This window comes from Lupinus angustifolius, chromosome LG19 (genome assembly GCF_001865875.1).
Source record: "Lupinus angustifolius cultivar Tanjil chromosome LG19, LupAngTanjil_v1.0, whole genome shotgun sequence".
In the NCBI taxonomy this organism is placed as follows: Eukaryota; Viridiplantae; Streptophyta; class Magnoliopsida; order Fabales; family Fabaceae; genus Lupinus; species Lupinus angustifolius.
The window spans coordinates 15,714,374-15,721,431 of record NC_032027.1 but is presented as its reverse complement, the minus strand read 5'-3'; positions in this window follow the sequence as shown (position 1 = coordinate 15,721,431).

Below are 7,058 nucleotides of genomic sequence, written 5' to 3'. Positions count from 1 at the left end.
TGCTCTTCCTCTTCCTCATCTTCATCCTCATCCTCATCCTCATTCTCACCCTCTTGCTCTTCCTCTTCCTCATCTTCATCCTCATCCTCATCCTATCCTCATCCTCATGCTCGTCCTTATTCCTTCCACATCCTATCCTCATCGTCATTCTCAACCTCATCCTCATCCTCTTCCTCATCCACATCCTCATCCTATCCTCATCGTCGTCGCCCTCCTATCTTGACCGTTATCCTCATCCTATTCCTCATCCTCATCCTATCCTCATCCTCATCCTCATCCTCTTCCTCTTCCTCATCCTCATCCTTATCCTCATCCACATTCTATCCTCCTCTTCATCCTCAAACTCAGACTCATCCTCATTCTATCCTCATACTCATCCTCATCCCATCCTCATCCTCATCCTCATCCTCATCCTCATTCTATCCTCATCCGCATCCTCATCCATGTCCTATCCTCATCCTATCCTCAAACTCACCCTCTTCCTCTTTCTCTTCCTCTTCCACATCCTCATCCTCATCCTCATTCTCATCCAATCTTCATCCTCATCCTCATCCTATCCTCATCCTCATGCTCGTCCTTATTCTATCCTCATCCTATACTCATCATCATCCTCAATCTCATCCTACCCTCATCCTCATCCTCTTCCTCATCCACATCCTCATCCTATCCTCATCCTCATCGTAGTCTTGTCTTGATCGTTATCCTCTTCCTCATCCTCATCCTATCCACATCCTCATCCTCATCCTATCCTCATCCTCATCGTTATAATCATCCTCATCCTCATCCTCATCCTCATCCTCATCCCATCCTCATCCTCATCCTCATCCTCATCCAATCTTCATCCTCATCGTCATCTTATTCTCATCCTCATCCAACTCCTCTTCCTCATCCTCATCCTCACCCTCATCCTATCCTCATCCTCATCCTCTTCCTCATCCTAATCCTCGTCCTATCCCCATCCTCATCCTCATCCTCATCCTCATCCAATCCTCATCCTCAATCTCTTCCTCATCCTCATCCTATCCTCATCCTCTTGCTCTTCCTCATCATTATCCTGATCCTCATCATATCCTCATCCTCATCCTCATTCCATCCTCATCCTCGTCCTCATCCTCAGACTCAGACTCATCCTCATCCCATCCTGATCCTCATCCCATCCTCATCCTATCCTCATCCTCATTGTCATCTTATCCTCATCATCATCCTCATCCTATTCCTCTTCCTCATCCGCATCCTATCCTCATCCTCATCATCACTCTATCCTCATCCTCATCCTCATCCTCTTCCTCATCCTATTCATCATCCTAATCCTCATCCTCATCCTATCATCATCCTTATCCTCATCCTTTCCTCACCCTCATCGTCATCCTATCCTCATCCTCATCCTCTTCCGCTTTCTCTTCCTCATTCTCATCCTATCCTCATCCTCATCCTCATCCTCATCCTATCCTTATCCTAATCCTCATCCTCATCCTATTCCTCTTCCCCATCCTCATCCTTATCCACATCCTATCCTCATCCTCATTCTATCCTCATCCTCATCCTCATCCTCATCCACATACTATCCTCATCCTATCCTATCCTGATCCTCATCGTCATCCTCATCTTCATCCTCTTCCTCTTCCTCTTCCTCATCCTCATCCTCATTCTATCCTCATCCTCATCCTCATCCACATCCTATCCTCATCCTATCCTCATACTCATCCTCATCCCATCCTCATTCTCATCATATCCTCATCCTCATTGTCATCCTATCCTCATCATCATCCTCATCCTATTCCTCTTCCTCATCCACATCCTATCCTCATCCTCATCCTATCCTCGTCCTCAACCTCATCCTCATCCAATCCTCATCCTCATCCTCCTCTTCATCCTTTTCCTCATCCTCAGCCTCATCCTCATCCCTACATCATCTTCTTCCTCAGCCTCATCCAATCCTCATCCTCATCCTCATTCTATCCTCATCTTCATCCTTATTTTATCCTCATCGTCATCCACATCCTCTTCCTCTTCCTCATTCTCATCCTATCCTCATCCTCATCCTCATCCTATCCTCCTCCTCGTCCTACCCTCATCCTCTTCCTCATCCTCATCCTGACCCTATCCGCAGCATATCCTCATGCTTATCCTCATCCTCATCCTATTCTCATCCTCTTCCTCATTCTCGTCCTCATCCTCATTCTCATCCTCATCCTCATCGTCATCCTCATCCTATTCTCATCCTCATGCTCGTCCTATCCTTATCCTCATCCTCTGCCACATCCTCATCCTCATCCTCATCCTCATCCTCATGCTATCCACGTCCTCATCCTTCCTGATCCTAATCATCATCCTCATCCTCATCCTCATCCCATCTGCATCTTCATCCCATCCGCATCCTTATCCTATCCTCATCCTTATCCTATCCTCATCCTCGTCCTCATCCTCATCCTTATCCTCATCCTCATCCTCATCCTGATCCTAATCATCATCCTCATCCTCATCCTCATCCTGATCCTAATCATCATCCTCATCCTCATCCTCATCCTGATCCTAATCATCATCCTCATCCTCATCCTCATCCTGATCCTAATCATCATCCTCATCCTCATCCTCATCCTGATCCTAATCATCATCCTCATCCTCATCCTCATCCTGATCCTAATCATCATCCTCATCCTCATCCTCATCCTGATCCTAATCATCATCCTCATCCTCATCCTCATCCTCATCCTCATCCTCATCCTATCCTCATCCTCATCCCATCCTCATCCTCATCCCATCCTATCCTCATCCTCTTACTCATCCTATCCTTATCCTAACCTCATCCTCATCCTCTTCCTCATCCTAATCCTCATTCTATCCTCATCCTCATCCAATCCTAATCCTCATCCTCACCCTCTTCCTCTTCCTCATCCTCATCCAATCCTTATCCTCATCGTCATCCTATCCTCATCCTCTTCCTCTTCCTGTTCCTCATCTCCATCCTATCCTCATCCTCATCGTTATCCTCATCCTCTTCCTCATCCTCATCCTTATCCTCATCCTCATCATCATCCTCATCCTCATCCTCATCCTCATCATCTTCCTCATCCTCATCCTATCGTCATCCTCATCCTCAATGTCACCCAATCCTCATCCTCATCCTGATCTTGATCATCATCCTCATCCTCATCCTCATCCTCATCCTGATCTTGATCTTCATCCTCATCCTCATCCTCATCCTATCCTCATCCAATCCTAATCCTCCTCCTCACCCTCTTCCTCTTCCTCATCCTCATCCAATCCTCATCCTCATCGTCATCCTCATCCTCTTCAAATCTCCATCCTATCCTCATCCTCATCCTCGTCCTCATCATATCCTCATCCACATCGTTATCCTCATCCTCTTCCTCTTCCTCATCCTTATCCTCATCCTATCCTTATCCCCATCCTCATCCTCATCCTCATCTCATCCTCATCCTCATCCTCATCTCATCCTCATCCTCATCCTCATCTCATCCTCATCCTCATCCTCATCTCATCCTCATCCTCATCCTCATCTCATCCTCATCCTCATCCTCATCTCATCCTCATCCTCATCCTCATCTCATCCTCATCCTCATCCTCATCTCATCCTCATCCTCATCCTCATCTCATCCTCATCCTCATCCTCATCTCATCCTCATCCTCATCCTCATCTCATCCTCATCCTCATCCTCATCTCATCCTCATCCTCATCCTCATCTCATCCTCATCCTCATCCTCATCTCATCCTCATCCTCATCCTCATCTCATCCTCATCCTCATCCTCATCTCATCCTCATCCTCATCCTCATCTCATCCTCATCCTCATCCTCATCTCATCCTCATCCTCATCCTCATCTCATCCTCATCCTCATCCTCATCTCATCCTCATCCTCATCCTCATCCTATCCTCATCCTCATCCCATCCTCATCCTCATCCCATCCTATCCTCATCCTCATTCTCATCCTATCCTCATACTCATCCTCATCTCATCCTCATCCTCATCCTCATCCTCTTCCTCATCCTCATCCTCATCCTCTTCCTCATCCTCATCCTCATCCTCTTCCTCATCCTCATCCTCATCCTCTTCCTCATCCTCATCCTCATCCTCTTCCTCATCCTCATCCTCATCCTCTTCCTCATCCTCATCCTCATCCTCTTCCTCATCCTCATCCTCATCCTCTTCCTCATCCTCATCCTCATCCTCTTCCTCATCCTCATCCTCATCCTCTTCCTCATCCTCATCCTCATCCTCTTCCTCATCCTCATCCTCATCCTCTTCCTCATCCTCATCCTCATCCTCTTCCTCATCCTCATCCTCATCCTCTTCCTCATCCTCATCCTCATCCTCTTCCTCATCCTCATCCTCATCCTCTTCCTCATCCTCATCCTCATCCTCTTCCTCATCCTCATCCTCATCCTCTTCCTCATCCTCATCCTCATCCTCTTCCTCATCCTCATCCTCATCCTCTTCCTCATCCTCATCCTCATCCTCTTCCTCATCCTCATCCTCATCCTCTTCCTCATCCTCATCCTCATCCTCTTCCTCATCCTCATCCTCATCCTCTTCCTCATCCTCATCCTCATCCTCTTCCTCATCCTCATCCTCATCCTCTTCCTCATCCTCATCCTCATCCTCTTCCTCATCCTCATCCTCATCCTCTTCCTCATCCTCATCCTCATCCTCTTCCTCATCCTCATCCTCATCCTCTTCCTCATCCTCATCCTCATCCTCTTCCTCATCCTCATCCTCATCCTCTTCCTCATCCTCATCCTCATCCTCTTCCTCATCCTCATCCTCATCCTCTTCCTCATCCTCATCCTCATCCTCTTCCTCATCCTCATCCTCATCCTCTTCCTCATCCTCATCCTCATCCTCTTCCTCATCCTCATCCTCATCCTCTTCCTCATCCTCATCCTCATCCTCTTCCTCATCCTCATCCTCATCCTCTTCCTCATCCTCATCCTCATCCTCTTCCTCATCCTCATCCTCATCCTCTTCCTCATCCTCATCCTCATCCTCTTCCTCATCCTCATCCTCATCCTCTTCCTCATCCTCATCCTCATCCTCTTCCTCATCCTCATCCTCATCCTCTTCCTCATCCTCATCCTCATCCTCTTCCTCATCCTCATCCTCATCCTCTTCCTCATCCTCATCCTCATCCTCTTCCTCATCCTCATCCTCATCCTCTTCCTCATCCTCATCCTCATCCTCTTCCTCATCCTCATCCTCATCCTCTTCCTCATCCTCATCCTCATCCTCTTCCTCATCCTCATCCTCATCCTCTTCCTCATCCTCATCCTCATCCTCTTCCTCATCCTCATCCTCATCCTCTTCCTCATCCTCATCCTCATCCTCTTCCTCATCCTCATCCTCATCCTCTTCCTCATCCTCATCCTCATCCTCATCCTCATCCTATCCTCATCCTCATCCTTACCCTCATCCTCATCATATCCTTATCGTCATACTATCCTCATCCTCATCCTCATCCTCTTCCTCATCCTCATCCTCGTCCTCATCCTCGTCCTCATCCTCGTCCTCATCCTCGTCCTCATCCTCGTCCTCATCCTCGTCCTCATCCTCGTCCTCATCCTCGTCCTCATCCTCGTCCTCATCCTCGTCCTCATCCTCGTCCTCATCCTCGTCCTCATCCTCGTCCTCATCCTCGTCCTCATCCTCGTCCTCATCCTCGTCCTCATCCTCGTCCTCATCCTCGTCCTCATCCTCGTCCTCATCCTCGTCCTCATCCTCGTCCTCATCCTCGTCCTCATCCTCGTCCTCATCCTCGTCCTCATCCTCGTCCTCATCCTCGTCCTCATCCTCGTCCTCATCCTCGTCCTCATCCTCGTCCTCATCCTCGTCCTCATCCTCGTCCTCATCCTCGTCCTCATCCTCGTCCTCATCCTCGTCCTCATCCTCGTCCTCATCCTCGTCCTCATCCTCGTCCTCATCCTCGTCCTCATCCTCGTCCTCATCCTCGTCCTCATCCTCGTCCTCATCCTCGTCCTCATCCTCGTCCTCATCCTCGTCCTCATCCTCGTCCTCATCCTCGTCCTCATCCTCGTCCTCATCCTCGTCCTCATCCTCGTCCTCATCCTCGTCCTCATCCTCGTCCTCATCCTCGTCCTCATCCTCGTCCTCATCCTCGTCCTCATCCTCGTCCTCATCCTCGTCCTCATCCTCGTCCTCATCCTCGTCCTCATCCTCGTCCTCATCCTCGTCCTCATCCTCGTCCTCATCCTCGTCCTCATCCTCGTCCTCATCCTCGTCCTCATCCTCGTCCTCATCCTCGTCCTCATCCTCGTCCTCATCCTCGTCCTCATCCTCGTCCTCATCCTCGTCCTCATCCTCGTCCTCATCCTCGTCCTCATCCTCGTCCTCATCCTCGTCCTCATCCTCGTCCTCATCCTCGTCCTCATCCTCGTCCTCATCCTCGTCCTCATCCTCGTCCTCATCCTCGTCCTCATCCTCGTCCTCATCCTCGTCCTCATCCTCGTCCTCATCCTCGTCCTCATCCTCGTCCTCATCCTCGTCCTCATCCTCGTCCTCATCCTCGTCCTCATCCTCGTCCTCATCCTCGTCCTCATCCTCGTCCTCATCCTCGTCCTCATCCTCGTCCTCATCCTCGTCCTCATCCTCGTCCTCATCCTCGTCCTCATCCTCGTCCTCATCCTCGTCCTCATCCTCGTCCTCATCCTCGTCCTCATCCTCGTCCTCATCCTCGTCCTCATCCTCGTCCTCATCCTCGTCCTCATCCTCGTCCTCATCCTCGTCCTCATCCTCGTCCTCATCCTCGTCCTCATCCTCGTCCTCATCCTCGTCCTCATCCTCATCCTCATACTCATCCTATCCTCATCCTAACCTCATCCTAACATCATCCTCATCCTAATCCTCATTCTATCCTCATCCTCATCCAATCCTAATCCTCATCCTCACCCTCCTCCTCTTCCTCATCCTCATCCAATCCTCATCCTCATAGTCATCCTATCCTCATCCTCTTCCTCTTCCTGTTCCTCATCTCCATCCTATCCTCATCCTCATCGTTATCCTCATCCTCTTCCTCATCCTCAT